The sequence below is a fragment of the Vombatus ursinus genome, unplaced genomic scaffold (assembly GCF_900497805.2).
Source record: "Vombatus ursinus unplaced genomic scaffold, bare-nosed wombat genome assembly UNPS02014179.1, whole genome shotgun sequence".
Lineage (NCBI taxonomy): Eukaryota > Metazoa > Chordata > Mammalia > Diprotodontia > Vombatidae > Vombatus > Vombatus ursinus.
The window spans coordinates 1,794,582-1,819,551 of record NW_020953957.1 but is presented as its reverse complement, the minus strand read 5'-3'; the positions used below and the strand labels follow the sequence as shown (position 1 = coordinate 1,819,551).

General features: G+C 38.0%; 1 protein-coding gene across 1 annotated transcript in view; it reads right to left on the bottom strand.

Annotated features, from left to right (window-relative positions):
- SLC16A1 (solute carrier family 16 member 1) overlaps positions 1–24,720 on the bottom strand; it is a 35,416-nt gene extending 10,696 nt beyond the window's left edge. Inside the window, exon 1 of the mRNA XM_027860402.1 lies at positions 24,627–24,720. The gene's annotated coding sequence lies outside the window, so the exon portion shown is untranslated. The remainder of the gene's footprint in view (positions 1–24,626) is intronic.
- Between the last annotated feature and the right edge of the window lie 250 nt (positions 24,721–24,970).

The window sequence follows — 24,970 nt, the reverse complement described above, 5'->3', positions numbered from 1 at the left end:
GTGTATAAAACAATCCAGTTAACTATAAACAACAATAGTAACTCTTGTATAGGGTATTTCAAGAGTTTAGAAAACTCAATCTCTCTGATCACCCATTCTATTTCATATCATTCAGCACCACTGATCTGCCAGGGATGCTCTTCCTTCCTTCTGTCTTCTGAACTGCTTGGCTTCCTTCAAGACAGATCAAAATCCAACTTCTACAAGAACCCTAATGAAAAACCCGGTTTTGACCTCAAGGAGCTTAAAACCTAAAGGAGAAGATGCAATGCATAGAATTAAACATGATACAAGGTAGCATGTGATTAAGTGCAAAGAGAGGGCTGACAAAGTACAACAATATCCTCGATAAAATAACAATTATATTGATCTGAAAGGACTGACAGAGGAAGGCTTCATATAGGAAACAGTCCCTGAGTCAAGCCTTGGAGACGATTTCAATAGGCAGAGAGGTGAAAGCAGTACACTTTAGGGAGCAGGAACAATCTGTCCAAATATACAGAGGCAGTAAAGAGAGGGGATCAGGGGACGGCAAGTATTCTGGTTTGTCCAGAACTGAATTCAATTTAACAAACATGTTAAAGTGCCTGCTTTGCAGAAGGCAATGGGGTATAAAAAGGCAAAAAATTAAATAGTCCTTGAAATCAAAGAGTTTACTTGTACACAAATAAAAGCAAAGTACAAAAGAGTGAAAAACAGGTTAGTAACTTGGAGGTGCGAGACAGTACAGTATGTTTCAGGAAAGGGCTAAAATATATGGTACCCACAGCTTTACTTTGTAAGAGATGGAGGCGACGAGGAAGTACGCTATAGACCTAGGGAAATACAGTGTGACAAAAGAATGGTGGTGGAAATGAAATGTCACAAAACAGTGTACAACTAGAAGGCTTGTTTGATCAGAATGGAAAGTTTGTGAAAAGAAGTAAATTAAAGTAAAGCTGGAGAGGTTAAATTGGAGCCAGACAGTAAAGAATCTTTAATGTCAAAAACAAAATGGATTTTGTATTTTATCCAATAGGTAATGGAGAATGACTTTTCCACAGGACTCTGGAAAAGTATCGGTTAGTTCCCTAGCTCAAAAGCCTGTGACCTAGGCATGCTTCACATTGGGTAAACTATTTGAGCATCTGGATAAAAGAAAGAATAGCCTGGAAGAATCAAAGACGCTAATCAGGAAGCTAGACAACAGCAGAGGTTAAGTGGTCAAGAAGCCTGAGAGGTAGCAAGGAGAGTGGAGAAGCAGGAAACACATGCCAGAAATAGCGTCAAAGTTCACTGCCAAGATCAGCCCTGTTGCTGAGAGAGGCCACCCCTCAAAGGGGTTGGCCAAGAAATTCTACTCGCTGCTGCTGTACCATCTACTACCCACTGCTCCTTTGCCTTGGCTTCATGCACTATGGTTCTAGGGTTCACACCCCCTCTTACTCTACCAGTCAATCACCAGCTGCTTCCCAGGACACCACAGCCCCACACCTCCGTTCCTGTCCCCACTTCTCAGCCCCTTCTACTGATTGGTCAGTTCCCCCTGAAACTTCCATTTTAATTAAGTGCCATGCCAGCCATGATCACCCCTGCTGATTCCTCTCAGGGTTCCACTCCCAACCCTCTAGACTTTTTTCTCCCATTCTTCAGGAGCCTTTTCACCCTGGAAAATGCTTTTGACACAACTCCCTCACACTGTCTTCCTTCGACTTAAAATCCATTAAAAATTCAACTTCAAATTACACAATATTGGAACTGTGTCTAACAGTTCTGCTAAAAAGACCTGCCTTCCCTCTAAAATGATGTTAATTTAAAACATTCTAAGCCCCAGTTTTCTACGCAATCAAGCAAACTGATTAACAAGGTTAATTTATCATGGAATAAACATAAAGCAAAGCTGTCTGACATTTCAAAATGTTTTAGAAAAGCTAATACATAATTACACTTTAAGCTTAACTGAAAACTATGATTTGTTGCGATTTGATTTAAATAACCATACTTATTAGTATTTAAGATCAAGCCTCAAGTTTTTCATCCTAAGCATTTTTCTATATTCAACACATCTTTCTTTAAACATGTCAAAATTAACTTTTAAAACCTCCAAATTATCAAGTGAATTCAGAAAATAACAAGAGGAAAGAAAAAATGGTAAAGAATAACATGCTCAAAAAAACAATGAGAGAAACCTTTTAAAAGCTAGATAGGAATTCAAGCACAATTCTATCAATGTCCTACAATAAATTTGGCTGCATCTATTCAAAGCTCTTAAAGCAGAGAATAAGAATACTCTCTTATGAAATGCCATTCTTATGATCATGCTATTAACATAAAACTGCCATTTTAAAAGTTTATAAAATTTTACATTTCCACATGGGGCACATACATACCTAAAACCATTATTTATTATGGGGATAAGCAGAAGCCTTTCCCAATAAGATGATAAGTGAAACAAGGATGCCCATTATCACCAGTATTATTTAATTAATACTAGCATTAACAATAATAACAATAATTGAAGGAATCAAAATGGGCAATGAGGTCAATAAAACTATCTCTTTTTGCAGATGATATTATGGTATACTTGGAAAATCTTAGAGATTCAACTAAAACGTTCAAACAATCTTAGCAAAGTAGCAGGATATAAAATTATCGGCTTTTCTATATGTCACCAACAAAACCCTGCAAGAAGAGATAGTAAGAGGTACCCCACTTAAAAAAATTGTAGTAGAAATATATTTAATATGATTGTACATGTATAGTCTATATCAGATTGTATGCCATCTTGGGGAAGGAGGAAGAGAGGGAGGGGGAAAAATTTAGAACTCAAAATCTTATAAAAGTGAATGCTGAAAACTAAAACTAAATAAACAAAAAAAATAAAATAACTGTAGACAGTATAAAATATCCAGGAGTATACCTACCAAGATAAACTAGGGATTACATGGACATAATTATAAGACACTTTTTATACAAATAAAGTCAGATTTAAATAATTGGAGAAATATTGTTCATGGGTGGCCATAGCCAATATAATAAAAATGACAATTCTAATCTACTTACTCAATACCATCTCAATTAAATTACCAAAAATTATTTTATTGTGCTAGAAAAAATAGTAACAAAATTCATTTTGAAAGGTCAAAAATACCGAATAAAAAAAATATAAAGGAAGGAGGTTTAGCAGTACCAGATCTGAAACTAAAGCAGCAATTATCAAAACCATCTGGTACTGGCAAAGAAATAGAAAGGTAAGGGCAGCTAGGTGGTGCAGTGGACAGAGCACTGACCCTGGAGTCAGAAGGATCTGAGTTCAAATCTGGCCTCAGACACGTAACAGATCTGGTACTGCTAAACCTCCTTCTTCCCCATTTTTTTTTATTCAATATTTTTGACCTAAAAAAAGAAAAAGAAAAAGAAATAGAAAGGTAGATCAGTGGAACAGAGTAGACATGTAATACACAATAGTAAATCATTACAGTAACTTTGTGTTTGACAAATGTAAAAATTCAAGCTTTTGCGATAAAAATTCACTATTTGGTAAAAACTATTGGGAAAACTGGAAAGCAGTCTGACAGAAATTAGGCATAGACCAGTATCTTACACCATTTACCAAAAATAGGTCAAAATGGATACATCAGTTACAACCATAAGGTGAGGTATCATAAGAAATCAGAAAAACATGGAACATATTACCTATTAGACTCATGGACAGCAGAAGAATTTATGAATAAAAAAGAGAGAACATCATGAGGTGTAAAATGGAAAATTCTGATTACATGAAATTTAAAAGGTTTCATACAAAAAAACCCCATGCAGCCAAGATTTGAAGGAAAGCAGAAAATTAGAAGGAATTTTTTTATAAAGTTTCTCAGATAAAAGGTTCATATCTCAAATATATAGAAAATCTTGTCAACTTTATAAGAATATGAGTCATTTTCCAATTGATAAATGGTCAAAGGATACAAACAGGCAGTTTTTCAATAAATTAAAACTATATATAGTCATATGAACAAATGTTCTAAAATGTTCTAAATCATTATTGATTAGAGATATGCAAATTAAAACAATTTTGAAGTCTCTCACTCCTATTAGATTGGCTAAAATGGTAAAAGGGGAAAATGAGAGAAGTTGGAGGGGATGTGGAAAAATTGGGACACTAATACACTGGTGATGGAGCTGTAAACTGATTTGACCATTTTGGAGAGTAACCTGGAATTATGCCCAAAGAGTTATAAAACTGTGTATACTCTTTGACCCAGTAATACCCCTATTAGATCCGTTTCTCAAGGTGATGAGGGAAAAGAACCTATATGTTCTAAAAATATTTATAGCAGCTCTCTTTGTGGTAGCAAAGAATTAGAAATCGAGGGGATGCCCATCACTTAAGGAATGGCTAAACAAGTAGTGGTATATGATTGTGATGGAATACTACTGTGCTCTAAGAAATGATGAGAAGGCTGATTTCAGAAAAACATGGAGTAACTTGCATGAAATAATGAAGAGTGAAATGAGTAGAACCAAGAGAACACTGTATACAGTAGCACCAATATTATTTGAAGAACAACTGTAAACGACTAAGTTATTCTGAGTATTATAAATGCTCAAATCTATAAAGGAAAATGCTATCTACCTCCAAAGAAAGAATTGATGTATGTATAGTATGGTTTTATATTTACACACACACACATATATTCTTGTCAAATGGTAGCCTTCTCTACAGCAAGGTGGGGATGGAGGGAGAAAAAAAATAAAAAGTACATAGCAGAAAACAAAAGAAAACTCAGAAGGAAGCACAGAAAAGCAGGGTAGTTTTAAAAAATGATGTATAGTTTTTATTAAATTGTTTTTTAAAGTAAACAGTATAAAATGGAGATTCATGGTTTCATATTGAATCCTCTTTTTGTGTTATGCTGTATACGTGGAAATGCTTTTTGTACTTAAGTTCAAAAAGAATTAAAAACATTTTTTTAAAAGAACACAAATAAGTAATTTGAAAAAAGATAAAATTTCCAGAGTGAAACTCTTTTCATAACTCATTTACAATATCCCTCTGAGAAAAGGGAACACAGATACTATTAATATTCTAAAACCCAAGGCTCAAGGGGATTAAAATTTAAGATTTTATCCTACATTGTCTTTTTCCTATTAGCCTTGCTATTTAACTTATTTATGACTGCCTCATAGTATATAGCCTAAAAATGATAGAGAGGAAGCTCTTTGTCATTTCACCTTGTGAAGAAAAGCTTATTTGTTTTTGGTCATCCTATGACTCCTAAAAGTGATGAGTAAGACATGGTGTGCCTTTCAAGATTTTTTTTTGAATTGTTTTCTTTTTAATGCAGTATCTGGCTGTGTATGAAAAGGTTGTAATCTACATGAGGGGATTGAACTAGACTAGGCTTCTTCCAAATCTCTAGCTCTACAATTCATGTGAAGAAATAACTGACTGAAAAGCCAGTCACTTCTCTGTATTTTTTTTTTCCCAGAAAGGAGTTACAAAATAGCCAAGCACGCTGGGAACAGTCTTCATTATGTTTTTTTATGTTTTTCCCTCCTCCACCCCAGTCTAACACAAAGACTTTTATGTGATATTTTCCAAAGTGATAAGGATGACCTCTTTCTGAACTTAATACTATGGCAGAAAAGACTCCAGAATCAGTAAATTTAAAAACTTATTTTTATAATGTGGGAAATATAGTGCAAAGTTTGAGGTTCACTTGGAAATTTTACTTCTTTTTGATTAAGTTCTACCCTAATAGAAAAGCCAGTTTTATTGGAGAATTCGAGTTTCAAAAGTAGCTGACACAGCTGGTTGTCTCTACAAGTGGCCTCTGCACTAGCTTCACAGAATCTAATACCACTCAACCCAAGTTAACTTCTATGACCTCTCCCCATCCTAGTTTTTATCTCTCTTCAAGTAACGGAGTAAAAGTAAATGGTACATACATCCTTGTAAGAAAGCAAGCAGAAGTGCTGACGAGGGAAGAAATTGAGCTTTTTATCCTACTTAGCTGGCCAAAACCCAAGGGCTGTGAAAGCTGTTAATATGTTTTGATGACAGTATTAATGATCAGAGACTCAAAAGTTCTAACCCTGGTTGTGCTATAATAAGCTTGTGCAAACTGCTTCCTGTCTTGAAACTCACAGGCAAGCTAAATGATTATATTATTAAATGCTATTTGGAGAAAACTGTAATATACTACATACCATCTAGAATGTTTAAAAACTTTTCAAAATCTTTCCTTCATAAGAGGAATTTTAATTTATTTTTAAATCATGATTTTAAATAAAAGTAAGGTCACCTATTTGCAATTCAAAAATCTAAATTTGTTTCACAGGTAGCAGTAAATAGGTTTTAGTTGCCGTTATCTAAATAACTAAACTGTCCCATCAATAACTGGTGAGTGTGTTGTTATACTTTAACCTGTATAATCTCAAAAGGGATTGACGGAAAACTACCACCCCTGAGTTCCCAGCAGCTTCCCCATTAACTTGCTAAACACCTTTAAGACCTTTCTGTTTGGAACTTTGAAGTCAGATGCCCTAAGGGTTATGAACTGATTTAATGATTGGAGAAAGAATAACACTCCCCCTTCCAATATTTCTATTTAGGTGAGGATGAGAAAAATCAATGAGATAGAAAATTGGCTGTTTTAGTTAAAATAAAAAATATGAAATGTAAACAAAAATCCTATTAGTCTAATAATAAACCCAACAACTGTAAATATATTTCATAAGATCACAGATTTAGAATTGGAAAGGATGTTAGAAGGACTTCTGGTAAAGATCATTGCTTAAATGGGAAGCAGTCCACCCAGCTCCAACATATCTACTCCAGTAAACCCTAAAATTTTCCACCACATTGAATAAGGACCAAGAAATCCAATAAGAAACCATAGGGTCGCTTTCTACACAAAAAGTCAGCCAGAAGCCTATAGGATCCCTAAGAAAGAGGGGCCACCAGCGATGGCAATGCCAGTGCATTGATGGGTAAATGATGACAATGGAATCCAAACTGTAGAAAGTTAAGAGAGTTAAGAGGAAAGGAAGTAAAAGCACTTATTGTAGACAGCCTTCTCAAGTCTAACCACAAAAGAGAGGAGAGAAATGGGAAAACAGGTAATGGGAATAGTAACAGATCATCTGAAGGTTTCTGGAAGATGGGGAAGAGATGGGCATGTTTTTGGCAACAGGGAAGCAGCCAGCAGATAGGAAGAGAGTGAAGATAAGTGAGAATGAAGATGATAGAGAGATCAATCTGTTGGAAAATAGGATCATCTGGGCATGTAGCCCATTTGTCTTGGCAAGGAGTAGGGTAACCTCTTTATGTGAGATATGGGTGACAGAGGAGACAGCGACAGAAGTCATCTGGGTGATGTGATATGAGGCGGGGGGGGGTGGAGAAGAGAGAATTCTCTGGGAATTGCCTCAATCTTTTCAGTAAAATATACGGCAATGGTCCCTGGAGAAAGCATTAGTACGGAAGGAAAGAAGGGAAAGAGAGAGAGAAATAGAGAAAATAAACTTCAATCTACACTCTGAGTCCATCATCTCTCTACCTGGCAGTAAACAGCATGTTGAATCATGACTCCTTTGGAATTAAGGTTGGTCATTGTGTTAATCAAAGTTCTTAAATCTCTCACAGTTAATTATCTTTACAATATTGTTTTTATTATGTAAATGTCCTCCTGATTATGCTCAATTCCCTTTGTATCAGTTCATACAAGTCTTCCCAAGTTTTTCTGAAACTATATCCCTTGGGTCATTTCTTACAGCACAAAAGTATTCCATAACATTCATATAAGCTAGTCAGCCATTCTCCAGTTGATGGGCATCAATTTCCGATTCTTTGCCACCACACAAAAAAAGCTGCCACAAATATTTTTGTACATATAAGTCCTTTACCTCTTTCTTTGATCTCTTTGGAGAATTAGATCTAGAAGAGGTATTGCTAGGTCAAAGGGTATCCACAGTTTCTTTTGAGGCATAGTTCTAAATTACTTTTTGTTATGGTTGGGCCAGTTCACAGCTCTATACCAACAAGGCATTAAAGTACTGTTTTTCCTCATAGCCCCTCATGCATATTTGTCATTTTCCTTTTTTTTTTGTCAACTTAGCCAATTTGAAGGGTATGAACTGGTACCTCAAGAGTTGTTTTAATTTGAATGTGTCTAAGTGTTACTGACTTAGAGCATTTTTTCACATGGATACTGGTAGGTTGGACTTCTTCCTCTGAAAACTGCCTATTCAAATACTTTGTCCATTTATCAACTAGAGAATAGCTCTTGTTCTTATAAGTTCAATCCAGTTTCCTACCATCTTAGAAATGAGACCATCACAAAAACCTGATGTAAATATTTTCCCCAAAATTTACTGCTTCTTTTCTAATTTTAGCTTTAGTTCTTTTTGCAAGAGCTTTTAAATTTTATGTAATCAAAACTATCCATTTGACATCCTGTGAAACTCTATTGTTTTGTTTGGGCATAAACTTCTTTCTTACCCATAAATCTGACAGGTAATTTCTACCATTCTTCCACTTATTTGCTTATGACGTCACCCTTTATTGTCTAAATCATGCACCCTTTCGACATTATTTTGGTATACTGTGGGAGATACCTATACCTAGTTTCTGCCAGACTACTTTCAAGATTTTCCAACAGTTTTTGTTGAATGATGAGTTCTTGTCTCAAAAGCTGGGACATTTGAGTTTATCAAACACTAGGTTACTGCGTTCATTTGCTTGTATGGTGTATATAATCTGTTCCACTAATCGGATCAACCCTCTCTATTTCTTACCCGGTACCAATTTGTTTTGACAATTACTTTACTACAAATACTACAAAAAAAACTTTGTAGTATTTAAGAGCTTAGGTGCACACCTTTCTATGTTTCACTTGATTCCTTTGTCTACATATCAAATTTTCTCCTCAGCTCTGGTATTTTCATCAGGAATTTTTGGAAGTCCTCTATGTGGCTGAAGATCCATTCTCCCCTCTGTAGGATCACATCCAGTTTTGCTAGTTAAGTTACTGAGGTTTTAAGTCTAGATCCTTTGCCATCTGGAATATCCAACCTCTCCATTTCTTTACAGTGGTGACTGCTAAATGTTGTGGAAGCCCGACTGTGGTTCCTCAAATACTTAAATTCTTTTTTTTTTTTTTTCTGGCAGCCTACAGTCTTTTTTTCTTGACCTGGTGAGCTCTAGATTTTGGCTAGATTATTTCTGGGAGTTTCCATTTGGGAATCTCTTTCAGAAGGTAACCAGTGGATTCTTCCAACTCTGATCCTATGTTATCTGGGCAGTTTTCTTTTATGATTTTTATTTTATGATTTCATGAAATGTGTAGGCTCTTTTTTTTTTGTTTGTGGCTTTCATGTAGTACAATGACTTTTAAATTATCTTTCCTTGATCTGTTTTCTAGGTCAGTTGTTTTTACTAAGAAATAGTTCTTTTTTTTTTCAGTCTTTGTTTTACTATTTTTTTTTTTGATGTCTCAGAGTTATTAGCTTCCATTTGGCCAATTCTAATTTTCAAAAAGTTACTTTCTTAAGTTTTAAATCTTTTTTTTCTAAGCTATTATCTTTCTTCTCTAGTTCACTTCTTTCCCCATTTTTTCTTCTAAGCTCTCACTTGCTTTTAAAAATCATATTTAATTAAAAAACCCACAAACCTCTTGTTTTATTAACTTTTAGAAATTCTCATTGGACTTGGGTCCAAGCTGTACTTTTCTTTGAGGCTTTATTCGTAAACGTTTCCAAGTCATTATCCTCTTGTGTGTCTGGAGCTTCCTTATTGCCATAATCTCTTTATGGTGGGATTCTTTTTCAATTTATTCATTCTTCCAGCCTACTCCTTTTATGCTAGGGCTAAGCTCTGAACACTTGTGAGGGATATCTGGTCTGAGCTTCTGTCCTACAGTCCTTTTGCTGCTTTCACACAACGGGGGGAGGGGCTTGCAAAGTTTCAAAGTTCCCAAATTGGTGTGATCTGGAGTGAGGTCAATTCACTGTCCCCCTAGTCTAAGCTCTCTAAGTTCCTGATCCAGGTTTGAATCTATCTGTTTGTCCTTGGTTGGAAGTTTCAGTAGACTGCTGCTAGACTCAGGCATTATTAGCCCACTGGGAGGCTCTGCAGGTGTAGAGCAACCAAGTGCCTGCTACCCTTTGGTCTGGGACTCTTGCTCTGGTTATTTCCACTGCAGGCTTAAGTCCTAAGTCAAAGGCTAGAACTAAGTCGCTGCTCTGCTCCTGGAATTGAAGCCACACAGCTACTGTTTGCTTCCAGAATTTGTTCTTAGCTCAGTATATATAGCTAGGACCAACACTCACAATCACTCCTCTTTGCATCTGTGACCCAGAGCCCAGCACGGGGGGAACAGATCTGACAGATGGAACTCGTTCTTGTACTCGGTGCTTATAAAGAGTTCCTTCTGGATCTCTTTCTCCTCCAGTGCCCTGTCTTGGCACTCTTTTGGTTCCTAGACATTGAAATGCTCCCTACCACATGCTCCTGGCAAGATCTTGTCTCTAGTGCCTATAGACCTCTCTGTCTGTCTCAAGATATCCTGGGCTGGAAAAATGACTCTGACTTTTTCTTGGCCTTTCCCACCAGAATTTTGTCTAGTACATTTTCCATATCTTTGTCAAGAAGTTGTGTTGGATAAGATAGACTATAAAACTTCCTTTGCACCATACTTTTTGTTTCTCCTGGATATTCCATATTTCTTCCTTACTATTAGTCCCAGAGAGAACTGAAACCTTTAGTTGTTCCTTTGGGTTTCTGGGAAAGTAAATTCCTTTACTATGCAAGTCCTAAATGGTTTCTGGTCCAATTTATTGTCTGCACAGCCACCTCTACCACCAATTCAACAGACGCTGACAATTTTTTAATGGGAAAAAATGGGGGTTTTAATGGACTGCAAGATCAACATAAGTCAACAATTTTACATGGTCATCTAAAAAGTTAACTAGATCTTGGGCTACATTAAGAGATAGTGCCTAGAATGAAGAAACTCTACTCTGCTTTGGCGAGACTACATCTAAAATAACATATTTTGTTTTAGATGCTACAATTTAAAGAGAAAGATAAATTAGAGTACAACTAAAAGGTGGTGACCAGTATGTTGAGGGAATTGTAATAGTACCATAAGAGATCTGACGCAAAAAAAAATGGTGGATTGTTTAGCCTCGAAAACAGAAGACTCAGGGCTATTATGATGCAGAAGGAAGGCAGAATTAGAAGTGATGGATAGAATTTTAAGAAAAAAGATAAAAAATTTTGACAATTAAAGCTGTTGAAAAGTGAATTAGAGGCTGCTTGAGGACACAGTGAGTTCCTATCACGGGGGGTCTTAGATGCTGAATTATGTCTTTCAGGAACATCATAGAAAAGAATTCTGTTCATGCACAGATTGGCTGAGATGACCTCTGCAGTCTCTCCCAACTCATTTGGTGATGGTGCCCCAACTTTGTCCCAGGAATCGTGTTTTTCTCTACAATTTTCTGATTTTTTTGGCCAAAAGGCACATAAAAGATTCTTAATGTTCATTGATGAACTGATTACAGCTTGTTTCCTAAACCCTCTGCACACTATATCCTGGACGTTTATGTCCAGTTCTTTGTCTTCATAATCAAGTCCTTTCCCTGGGTTCTAGTCACTTCACTATTTTATTCCTTTGTTTCTCTTTTGTCAAAACTTACCTTTTACCTCCCCCACACACACCGTGTCCCCTAAATGCCATATGATACTTTCAACACTTTATAAGTAAGTATAATACCACCAACTAAGGAAAGCTGTTAACTGAAATTCCTCAAGAGGCAGAATAACTGAGAAATGATGTGCATATGAACATTGATCCTGAACCCTGAATAATAGATAGCATTTTCCTGATATCTAGTTTGAAGTTAATTCATCACTTAGTAAAGAGGTGGGGCTACTTTAAGAATACCAAGTAGAACTCAGTCTAATTAACCATGCAAGCTGTTGGAAAATGACAAAGGAAATACTTGATCTCTTCCATCCTCCTCCTCCAATAGTATTCTACGATGTGCTCAAAACTCAAAAACTATGATGTGCTCAAAAGATATAATTTTAAAACTAAAGAATGATTACCCACCAATATATTTACTTCTGATTTGATCTAGGTTAGGGTACACATATCTAGACACATCCACTCAATTTACTAGCCTATTTTCTTAAAATGAACAATGATATTGTTTAAACACGAACAATGTTACTGTTCATCTGTGAATTAATATGCTCTGGTTAAAGAAAAAAGCAGTTGGCATGTTGGTAGTCTGGCCATACATATAAGAATATACTGACATCCAGATCTCTACTCTCCTTACATGAAAATGAACCAATTCAAATTTCTTAACATTGTCCTTTCCAGGTTCTTGGGAGGAAAGCAGTTTATTAACTATAAAGCATTATAATAAACCTGAGCTATTTTTAACCATGATGATCTGACCATCAGAATAAGGGCTGCTAATCTTTTATGGTAGAAGAGAAGGGGAAGGGAGGGGTTCACCTAGCACATAGTAGGTGCCAAATAAATACTTGTTGATTGTTAGGAAATCCTGTTAGTCAACAGATGTTTCAATGACAGGTACTGGAGAATCACAGGTTCTCATTCTCCAATTCAGAGGTCTATTTTATTGCTTGTCCTTCCCCTGTACCAACATCAATGTAGTTTCTGTCAGAGATGAAAATAAAATATGCATAAATTGGTAAGGCAAACAGTTGAACAATTTGTTTATGCTTTTTCTTTAAAAAAATTTCTATGAACTCTGCTACTTTGCAAAATGTGAATCATACAGACTTCCATTTACTTTTTCAACTCTGATAATGAAAAAAAAAACCTGAACAAAAAAAAATCATATGACCTTTAATTACATAACTTGAAGCTAAATTTATGAGACTCCATGGAAAAAATTAAATATATTTAAAAATGCTTATCTAGAAGAAAGTTATGCAGGCTTTCAATATATTAATGGTATTTCTTTTCTTAACTTCCCCAGCCAGAAAAGTCAGTAAAACATAAGAACAAAGTACAGCAATGGGACCTAAGTTAAGTTACTTAGTTAACTTGGTTCTAGTTCCAAGACTCAGTAAAAAATCCTTCAGTGTTTTAGGTATAGAACTCATTATTTAAGGGCATTAAAGATACTGGGAACTAATCTGCCATTTTCCATTACTACCAGATTTCAAGTATGGTCTGAGTGATATTGTGTTCATGATCTAAGATCCTGGTTAGCTAAGTATAGAAAAGCTTGCTGCCAATGAATTCTGTCACTAGTGTTGAGTTATTTGGCCACAGTGAATCCATGAAACAGATTTTTAAAATATTGTGGTAACCAGCAAATTACTGTGAGAGAAAAAAATGTTAAATCATTAATAATTCTATAAGCTCCAAAGAATTATCATCTATATAATATCCAGGAAGCCATAATCTTCTGATATAATATACGTCCTGTATATCTGACACAGAAAAAGTGTCCCTTCATAGCCCTCTCACTTCACCATGTAAAGACTAAGTGGCATAGTAAAAAAAGGGCTGGACCTGCAGTCTCGAATCCCGCCTTAGACATTTACTCTCTGTGTAACCTTGATCAAGTCATTTAATGACTCTCAACTTCAGTTGCCTCAAAAATAAGGACACCACCGAGCTCTACTTCACTGGGCCGGCGTGAGGCTCACGTGAGAAACGTAAAGAGTTTGGCAAACCTTAAAGTGACAAAGGAAGGTTAGCTATCATTATCATGTTCACTCTGCCCCCTCTTTACCATAATTTAAACACAAACCGCAGGTAAACCATTAGACAGACCATAAACCCTTACATTCCCAAAGGACAAAGATTAATCAAAACAAAATTGCAAGTTATTAGTTCAGTAAAAGAAAAAGTATACTAATATATGAACTGAAGTCTATAATAGACAGAGTCAAAGAACATGTAGATTTTAGAAAAATTAAAACTAATGTCCACTAGGAAAAAAAACCCTAAGCTACCAAAAATTTCATTTGTTTAAATTTTGAGTTAGAAATTGAGTGAGAGCCAGAGAATTCAAGCACAGAGTCCCAACACCCTCTCTAAATGATGATGCAGAGTATTTGGGTGAAATCTCAATGTGGGAAGAGGCACAAGAGCTTTTCTTAGCGGTGCATTCTACAAACTACCCAGACAAAAAGAGAAAAATGAGAAATTCAAGAAACAGATTACAAACCTGTCACAGAGGCATGATAGAGTAGTAGTGGGAAATTTGAATTATCTACACCAGCTGGAATTATCCATGTCAAAAGCAAAAGAGGGAATAATGTCTTGACTTGCTCTAAAGATAATATCCTTCAAAATAGCAGAGGAAATCAACAAGGAGAAATTTTATTCTAGATTTGCTGCTTATTAACAGAGAGATATGGCTGCTGGTGTGAAAATGCTAGGAACCTTATGGGGAAGTGACCACTCCCTCTCTAGAGTTTGTAACAGAGGAGAAGAAAGCTAAGTGTAGTCTGTCATAAACTCTAGATTTTAGGAAAGCAAACTTCAGAGGGTTCACAGGAAGAACAGGTAGAAACATAACAAAATTCCATAGGGAGAGGTTAGCCAGGAATTCCGGGAAATTCAAGAATGAAATTCTGAAGACACAATTCCAATGAGTAAGGAAAATGGGAGTTATTTGAAGAGACCAGTGTAGATGCACAGGGAATTCAACAACCAACTTAGATTTACAAAGAAATATGTAGAAAATGGAGGCAAGGCCAGGTAATAGAGTATGAATATAAAAGTGTGGCATGGTCTTATAAAAATATTATTGGGATGAGCCGAGTCTAGTGAGCAAAATTAAAATAACAAAAAAATTCTGTGTGTTTTAACTATAATGGAAAAAGAGGAGACCCACAGAAGGGATTCTTTGCACCTCAAGTCAGTAGACATTTGACTTACTTGCAGAGAGAAATGGCTGCCATAGCCAACAAACTAGAATGTAAATTCATTTCTAAAATCTTACAAAGAAGGGTGACAGGTAATTAAAAGCAATGTCATTTTGTAAGAGACAGTTAAGTGGTACTGTGGATAGAGTGCTGGGTCTAGAATCAGGAAAACCTGAGTTTAAATCCACCTCAGACACTTACAAGCTGCATGACCCTAAGCAAGTCATTTAACCCTGTTTTCCTCATCTGTAAAATGAGCAGAAGAAGGATATGGCAAACCACCCCGAAATCTTTGCCAAGAAAACCTCCAAAAGGGTCACAAAGAGTCAGACAACTGGAAATGACTAAACAAACATCAATCATCTAATAAAGCAGAGTAGTAATAGAGTAGTAATTCAACATAAGACCTATCTAAAGAAAGCATAGCAAGATAACCAAATACACAAAGCATCCCAAGAATATTCAAAGATAAAAACTAGAAAAAGACAAAAATAGAAGAAAAATGGAAAAGATAGGTAAAAATTACAAGAAGCTTTTTTCCATCAAGAATAGTAGAACCACACATAGTGCAGAGTAGTTTGGATGAAAAGCAGCAGCCCACACAAAGATAACTTTGCTACTTACAAGGGGAAGAGAATAGTTTCTAGCAGGGACAGTCTTCAGTGTGTGATCTCCATGCCTGCTGTATATTTTCAGCAGTGGACAGCCCACAGGGGTGGCTGGGGATAGTATCCATGCTCTAGCTGAAAGTCTGAGACAAAGCCAATATGACACCAACGGGAGACTTGCCTATCACATATAGGAGATGCAAAGTGAAGATATTTCCTAAATTACCTAATAAGGAGTGGGGAAGTAAGAAGTAGGAAGTAGAGGAATTAACCAATCTAGCAAGAGACTGAAAAGGGTTATTAGCCTTGGCCTACTTGCCTCCTGGGAGGCTTTAGCCATACCAGTCAGATCAGCCTTCACTGGTCAACAACACCACACTTGGACCCCAACATCACAGGCAATCCTTGAGAAGTAAAAATAGCACTAAAAAATCAAAAGCGGGAAAAGCAGCTAGGTTTGGGTCAAACAGAAATACAGGAGATCTGTGCTGGAGGCAATAAAATGGTGAGGTCATTGAGGGACCAAGTTATAAGGTAGATAAAGGAGGAGAAAATGCCAAAGGTATGGAGGGGGGAATTCTGTAAGTAATTGTTACCCCAAAAAAGGACAGCTGAGAAAATATCAGCCACCACCAACCTGACTGCTCTCTTTTCTATACAAAATCTTTATGAGAGTCATCTAATCAATCACTAAGAACATTCTAAATGTTAAGTAATACTAGGGAACAAGTAGGTTTTCATGTACAATATTCCACAATGGACCATATCTCTACCACCAACTCAAGTGACTGAAAGGTATGGAAAACATAAGATTCCACTGTGCTTACTGTTTGTCAGGCTGGCCTATAACACAGAGACTTTTGCTGGTCACAAAGATTCACTACTGTGATAGATGAGATCTCACATAGTTGATGGAGAGGTCCTCTAAATACTACCTTTTTTCCAATGATGTTGTACAGATACTACAAAATCTCCTAGAAGAGATATATTATAGCCCAAAGGAATTTGGCTTGTCCATCCAAACAGAAAAGATCAAATGGACGAAGAGTATCTATTGCCCACATTTTATTATGAATTTACACTCAATTTGAATGTACACCCAATAAAGTTGGGATTAACTTGTGGTCTAATTAAAAATTATAATTCATTATAATTAATTTCCTTTGTAATCTTATGCATTTAAAAATATTCTTATGAGAAAAGGGTCCACAGGCTTCACAGACTGTCAAAGAGGTCCATGAAACAAAAAAGCTTAAGAAGGACATTGTTAAGTTAGTGTCAAGGAGGGCAACCCTACTGTTCCTTAAAAACCTTTAGTCTATGCATGTATGGTTCTGTTGAAACTGGGAATGTTTAGACTAATGATCACTTGTGAGAAATATGCTAGCTGTCTTCAAGTATATGAAGACCTATCATGCAGACAAGGGATTAGTCTGGTTCTATCTGGCCCCAGAGGGCAGAACCAGGAGCAGTATGTGGAAGCTACAGCTCAGCTCACAAAAATTTCCTAACAAGTAGAGCCATGCTAAAGTGGAAGAGGCTGCCCTGGGTGATGGGTTATTCCTCAGTAAAGCTATGCATACTGAGGCTAGATTACCATACATTGAGTATGTTATGGCAGGCATTCCTTTGTGGTAATGGAGTGGAATCAACGACCTCTGAGGCTCCCTTCAATTCTGTGATGTGAAAACATTTCAGCTTTAGATGGTGGCAATGCTCACCGAGCAATCTGAGGCTTAGGGAAAAAGAAGTCTCTGTCCTAATTTACAGGGACAACTTCTGATTATTCAAGACTCATTATTTTTATATGCAGTCAGCTAACAACTACCTAAGTACCTATATAAGTATATATTATAAGTACTTTAGGTTACCACTTACTCAGACTCTGCATTAGTCTTCTTACAGACCCTCTTATCTCCAATCTATTCCTCATCCCACTGGCAGACTCATCATTCTTATGCATAGATCTAGTCACTTTTTTCAAAATCTGATTCAAAGAGTAAACCCACCAAAAAAAAAATCTTCCCTAATACCACTAAACTCAAATCATGCCTTTGTACTACATTAAGAGACTTGGGCTCTGACTCCTGGTTCGGCTATAAACTGTTTGTATGAATTTAAGTCACCGAACACTGCCACTTTCGTCTATAAAATCAAAGTATTATACTACTAGGTGATCTTTCATGTCTCTCCCTGTTATAACATTCTATTACTCTTTATCCCACTAGAAATTAGAATCCTGCGACAGGTGTGCGAAATCAAGGTAAACCAAAATCCCTCCATTCTTTCCCATTGTATATTTTTGGCCAATATCTTTCTACACATCTGCCATAATTACCCAGTGCGCTTAAGGCCAGATCAAAGATACCAATCTTCCTGCTCAGAAAGTCCCTCTTATCTCCCCTCAATCTGTGAGCATTCTACCTCGTTTTCCAGTTAGGAACATCCTTAATATTCTTTTATGCTACTTCTTGTGCAAAAGTTTTGATTGTATGTGACACAGCTTACCCCTACCATGTGTCTTTTCAATGCCCTCTGGTTTATGACTTTGATTCTTCTGAGAAAACTGCACTCCATGTTTTGAAGCCATACAACATTAACAGGAGAACGCTGGTATTAACAAGATGGCTTCTGCAACAGGGTCAGTTCAATCAAAGAGCTATGCAGTTTTATAATTGTGATCCGGCCTGAGTTCCTTCTCCTCTACAATTCTGGGCCTGGGGCACTGTCAGCAATGCTTGTCCAAGAGAGCTACACACACACACACACACACACACACATACACACACACGTGTATTATATATAGATATATAGATATATATATGTATATGGTGTTGGACTAAGAATTTCAAAATACGGTTTTAGATTACACAATTTTGTAGGTGAATATATTTTAAATGTATTTAATTGTTCCCTATGTTGTCCCAAATAGTTGAATTTTAAATCCCTAAAAGACAAGAATTGCTTTTGTTTCCAGCTTACTGCTATGTATATTCAAATTCAACAACAAATTTTTAAAAATTAAACACCTACTCTATGCAAAGTACTGTGCTACCACTTAGTAAAGATATAGGCAAATGAGAAAGTAGTTCCTTGTTCTTAAGCTTACAAACTAGCAAATAACTCACATTTAAGCATTCCCAACAATCCCTTCTCACAACAGTCCTGTCAGGTAGGCCATACAATTATTATTACTCCCATTTTATAGATGGGGAAAATTGAGGCTCTAAAATGTTAAATGACCATAGTCACAAAAAGGTTTGTGACCCAATGCTAGTCTCCAGACTACAAGTTCAGCCTTTTGTCTACTATGCAACACACCCCACTGCCTCTCAGAAAGTAAAATGGGTACAGGAAACTGAAAGCTAGAAAATAAGAGCATAACTTAAAAAATTTCAGGAAGATCTGAAACCTGGGGTGAAGAGAAAATTTTTTCTTTAAAAAGGAAAATGAAAAAAAAATAGTTAATGGGTTTTCCTTCTTTCTTTCTTTCTTTTTATGCGAGGCAATTGGGGTTAAGTGACTTGCCCAGAGTCACACAGCTAGTGAGTGTTATGTGTCTGAGGGCGAATTTGAATTCAGGTCCTCCTGACTCCAGAGCCTGTGCTCTATCCATGGTACCACCTAGCTGCCCCAAGTTGATGCTTTTTGAAAAGCATTCTTTACATTTACCACATAACCTTGTTAGAGCTGGCACACAAAAATGTATCGTTTACTACTTGCTTTGCTTGCAATATTATAATTTCTGGTATGCTAAATTGAAATTTATAGTTTACAAAATAATAAGCACAGATATATACAATTATAAAGGTGGTGAAAATTTGAGAAATCCTATTTTGTACCAGCTCATAAGCAGCAAGTAGAACATGAACAGAAGAAACCATCAACATCATTAAAAAAGTTTTATTTTCTGGAAATCCATTAGTATTAAAAAGACAGAGAAAGTACTTTGGGAAATAAAGCTGAGTGAAAAAGTCAACTATAACTTTTGTGACATAAACTTTTGTCTCATTTTCTCATTTATTATGAATAGTTTCTGCTTCTTATGATGTATTTTTATCATCCTTCTATATTTCTGAAAACTAAAGGCCTGCCTGGATTGAACTAAACGTCTCTATCCTTTCACTTGTTAGTTTATTGTTTACATTGCTGTATTTCTAAAGATATAATTTATTTCATATGCTGTATATGAAGGTAAGTGAAAAGTCAGAGGCTGTATGTGTTATAAGACACAAGTGGCAGAATCCCAGACTTGATCCCTGAAACATCTGAAGATAGTCTTTATTTTACAACATTTCAATGAACTATCTATACCTCACTACACTAAGTATGGTGCTTGTTTTGTAATCCAGTCAAATTCAGTACTCAGTAATATCATCAATTGTATGAGATAAAATGGCAAAACGGAAAGAAGATGAGGGTTTGGAGGCCTGCTCCTAGTCTCCTTTTCAGCTTTCTGGGACCCAACTTACCTTACTGGCCTTTTTATAATATTACCACCCTTCACATGCTCTACAATCCAATCAAAGCAAAGAAAACACTGGTTACTTCATTTTGTGCAAATGGAAGAGGAATTACATCTCATTCTTATATTTAGGAGTTGTATTACATTACTTGTTCTCTGTGGAAAGGAATTCTAATCATCTGATATGTGGATGGATTTATTTCTCCCAACTTAGTTATCCTATTGGGTAATTTTAGAAGCACTTCAGAGGAACAGAGGAAATGAGCATATTTTTTAAGGATTTTATTCATCAGCCTAAGAAAAAGTAGGTAATTGTAAATTTTCCAATACCCTCTTCCCCTAGTATCCAATGGTGGTAGGGTGCAGGGGAGGAGGGCGCAGCAAGCCTTTTCCCTCTAATATTTTCCTGGTTTTATTTTTCTGGTCTTTGGAGTTCAAGCTGTACACATTGACAGTTACTCAATAAACGTTCAACAAATGAAGTTGTAAATTTCGATTGTCACTCTTATTTCTGACTCCCATTACCAGTTGATCAACAAGAATTAAGTGCTTTTTTAAATACCATGTAAAAATAGTGAGAAGTAAACCCAGGCTGCTTTGCTATTTTCCTGGCACAAATCATTACTTTGGGCAAGTGGTAATGTGCAAAGTGAATTTTAGAAAGCATTCTTTGGCAGGGTGCAGTGGCATGAGCCTGTAAATCTCGCTGCTGGGGAAGCTGAGGACAGTGGATCACCTGAGCTCAAGGAGGACTAAAGCGGATTCAGTGACCACACTATGGTGGCTCCAGGTGCAGGGGGCCACCAGGTGGCCAGGGAGGGGTAAATCAGCCCAGATCAACAAGACAAAAGATGCCATGATGATGAGCAGTATGAATCAAACCCAGGAGGAGCTATTCTATTTCCAGCCAGACCAAGTCTCTTAATAAAACACACACAGAGTCCCTTATGTAACTAGTATAAATGTATTTCTCATTTTAAAATGCTAACAATAGAACACCTAGATTTTGCCAACATTATTGATAAAAATCAGTGTGTGCTTTCTTTACTGGAATTCTACCTACAAATTTAGACAAACTATCATTTAATTTTTTTTTGGAAGCTTTAAAAAAACAACAACAACAACCTGTTGAATTCATTTTCCTTTCCCTCTGAGTAGTTTTTCTGGGAACAAAGATAAACACAGACATCAATATCACAGAACCACAACTGACTGAAATAAAGGCACTCTACTCTAGAAAAGCACTTTGGGGTGTTTATCTTTCATCTCCACAAAGAATATTTCTTTTCTCCTTGGGTTGCCTATTAAAAAAATTAATATATATCTACTGTTTCATTAAATAAGTTTCACCTAAAAAGCCTTCCTTAAGAAGAACATTAAAGCTTTACTTTGAGTGACTTGAGGGAATAAATACATACTTACGAAATATTAAGGAAAATGCCTGGCTTCCATTAATGCTGACACACTCTCTCCTACCCAGATAATTATTATTTCTTCACTTCAGGGCTTTGGGAGGTCCGTGATTTCACTGGCAAGGCTACTTATCACTTTCCTCTTCCAATGCAGACTAAAGGCCCTCCACACTTTATTAGTCATTTTTCACAAGTTTCTGTGGCCCAAAAATGAACCACCTTCCGGGGGGGGGGGGGTGCAGTCTTTTGGTAACAAATGTCTCCCAACAGCCAAGATGGCCCTCAAAGGACTGATACACAATTAGTCACCAGACCTGTACTTGGAAGCCTTTCTAGCCAGAGCCACCTTCACTTCTCTGACAAAGGTTCATTAGTATTTTTCATATCATTTGCTTTTAAAAGTCAGATTCATAAATAATCTACCACATAAATCAATGACCAATGAATATCTGCTTAACAAATCTATACCACTCCCATATGACACAGCAAGTAAGACTCTTCTGTGTTGCATCATAGCCTGGAGCTAACTTCACACAGACAAGAGAAAAAGATAGACGGACCTAGCAGAAGAGCTGGATGGATTTTAGTGAAGTAGAAAAGGAAATAAGGTAAAATACTGGCTGCTAAATTTTGCCTCTAATAGTAATTAGAATGCTAGGGGATCACAGTTTGTGGGGGATCAAGTCTACTTTTGAAAATGCTCCAGAAAAGGACCCATGTTCAGCCCCCTGTAATGCTTATGCTTCTCCCTAGGACCATAGAGGCCCCCAAAAGGTAGTTAAAAATCAGTGATAAAAAAAAGACCTACCCCACCCCTACGTTTTGCATATCCTCTAAGCATTTCAAACTTTCAAAGACCAAGTGACTTCGAATGTTCACATATTCAAAACAGTTTAAACTAAAACAAGAGTTTTAGGGGAATTATCACACTAAGGCACATTCATTTCTAGGAGCTCACAGGGAGAGCTCTGCATATTAAAAGGCATCTAATATTTTCTGAATGAATATACTTAGTAACTGAATCAAGATCTAGTAAGAAAGGCAATTTTTAAAGAGAAGTCAGGGGTGGGATCTATTTTCTCACATGTAAAATCAAGGATTTGGACTTTGAATTCAGTTTTTTCAAGATTGAGAAATTCCAAGATGATTTTGATTAATATTATAAAGACAAAAAGAAATGGATATTGCTACCAACAAAAAGCGTGTGTTTTAAAATAATATTAGATTTATGTAGACTTTAAAATTAGCAGGGCACCTTAATTTTTCCATTTGAACCTCACAAATCCTAGAAGTGGCTATTATAAGCATATCATATCTATTTTAAGAAGAGGAAACAAATTCATAAGTTAAGTAACTTATTGAGGGCCACCCCCACCCACCTAGTAATGGGCAGTGTCAGAATTTCAACCCATCCCTTCCTAATTCCAGTTCAGCACTCAATCCACTATGCCTCTAGAAAGTAATTAAGACATTTGGAATTTTCCTTCTGGCATTTTTGTTGTTGAGAATGATGGAGACAGGCTAATTATGGCAAAACTGTAAGTAACTGGATTTTGAAACTTTATCAACCTACTTGAAGGCATGTAAAGTTATACATACCTCAAGCTGAGCTTGGGTAGATAGGTAGGCTCCCCTCACAGGACTTATATTAGCTATACTAAGACCCACTAGAATACAGAATTTAGAGTCCACCCCACTATTACTAAATTGCAGCAACAGTTTTGACTCCAATCACCATTACTCCAAAACTGTGCTATTAAAATGGTATTATTCCTAAAGCATAAACAATCTTCAACAAAAAGGTCACACTGTGTTGCTTTTGGAAATGTTAATTAAGACTGGTGAAAATAAGCACAGAATTATCTCCCAAAGAAAGCAAAGTAAGAATTTACAAAGGTTTCATTTTCATTAGCAAACACTGTTAACTGGCAGTTTAGGTAAACTATAAAGCAATAACAACTCCCCTAACTGTTAAACTCAACTTCAGCGGCAAATACCTCATCTCACTACAAGGGCAGTAACAAGTGACAACGTCCGAAAGCTGCCATTTGAATAAAGAAAAAGGTTCTATCAAGTCCTGACACAGCCAGGTCCCCATTAAGCGGGCACGTGTATTTAGAAGTTATAGTCATGGAAAATAAAGTAACCTGAAGAAGTTAGGTGGCACAGTGAATAAGGCGCTGGGCCTGGACTTCCTGAGTCCAAATCTGGCCTCAGACACTTCCGAGCTGTGTGACCCTGGGTGAGTCACTTAACCCTGTCTGCCTCAGTTTCCCCGTCTGTAAAATAAGCTGGAGAAGGAAACGGCAAACCACTCCAGCATCTTTGCCAAGAAAACCCCAAGTGGGGCCACGAGGTACTCCTCGTGTAGTACAACAACGGTAACTGGTTCCAGCCCAAGGCAAAGACGCCGTGCAAACTGCAATAACGCAACCAGGTCTAGGGATTTCTCATTCGCACTCTTCGGACCCGGTTCTAACTGCAGAGATTGCCAGCTCCATCAGATTCGGCGGGGCCGCACAGTCACTAAAATCCATTCCCAGGATGGCTCGGAAGCAGCGTTCTCGTGACACGCAAAGATGACTACTAGCTCTGGTGTCAGATCTACCCTTTGCCATTCATTCCCCGAGGGACCGTGGGCGAGCCCCTTCAGTTTGCTCGAGCGTCCAAGGAAGCCTTCCAGCTCCAGATCCGTAGAGCCCCGCGCTCACGAGGGGCAATGACAAACAGCCCTCCGCGGGGGGTCCCGGGCACCGGCCTGGATCAGCCCACCTCGGTCCCGGGCAAAGCCTCGCTGCCAACGCTGGGCCAGGCAATGCCAGAGCCCAGGACGGGCGCCACGTGGGGAAGGCCCGCGCGGGGCTGGCCCCCAGTTCTGGCTGGAGGGCCTGGGTGAATGAACGCCATCCCGCCTTCCTTGACGAGGGACGTAGCACCCATGTCCTAGACTCTTTCCCTTGTCCCAGGGGCATTGACTTCTCCACGGCCGCACCGCCCCAGGGCCCCGCGGAGCCCCCCGCCGCTCCACAGGTGCCCGTCCACGCCGCATCCCCACGCGGAGCTAAGCCCTTTGTGCTCGCGCGCGCGGGCGGGCGCGGACCTCCCCGGCAACCCCCCAGAGCAGCAGCGCGATCGGCTCCTCGTCCCCCCTCCCCCGCCCGCTCCGAGCGGAGCCGAGGCGCGCGCGCGGACCGAACCAAGGAACGCTCCGAGACGGTCGTTACCCGACTAACCGTTATGTGCCCGGATCCGGAGCGAGCGGGAGCGAGGGTGTGAGGGGCGGGCTCGCGCTCCGCTGGGCCCCGGTTCCAGGCTTGGCTCACGTCACCCGCTCGCTCGCTCCCTCCCCCAGCGGCGGCAGCGGCAGCAGCAGCAGCAGCAGCAGCCCCGAGAGCCCGGCACCCCGACCCCTTCGAAGCGCCCGCGCAGCTCTGCCCGTTAGAGCGCTTGCCCCTGCCTTATAATGTGCCCGGGGCGGGAGCATGCGCAAGGGGGCGGAGCTTCCCCCGCCGCCCCGCCCACCGCTCCTCAACACACACACACACACACACACGCACACACGCACACACGCACACAC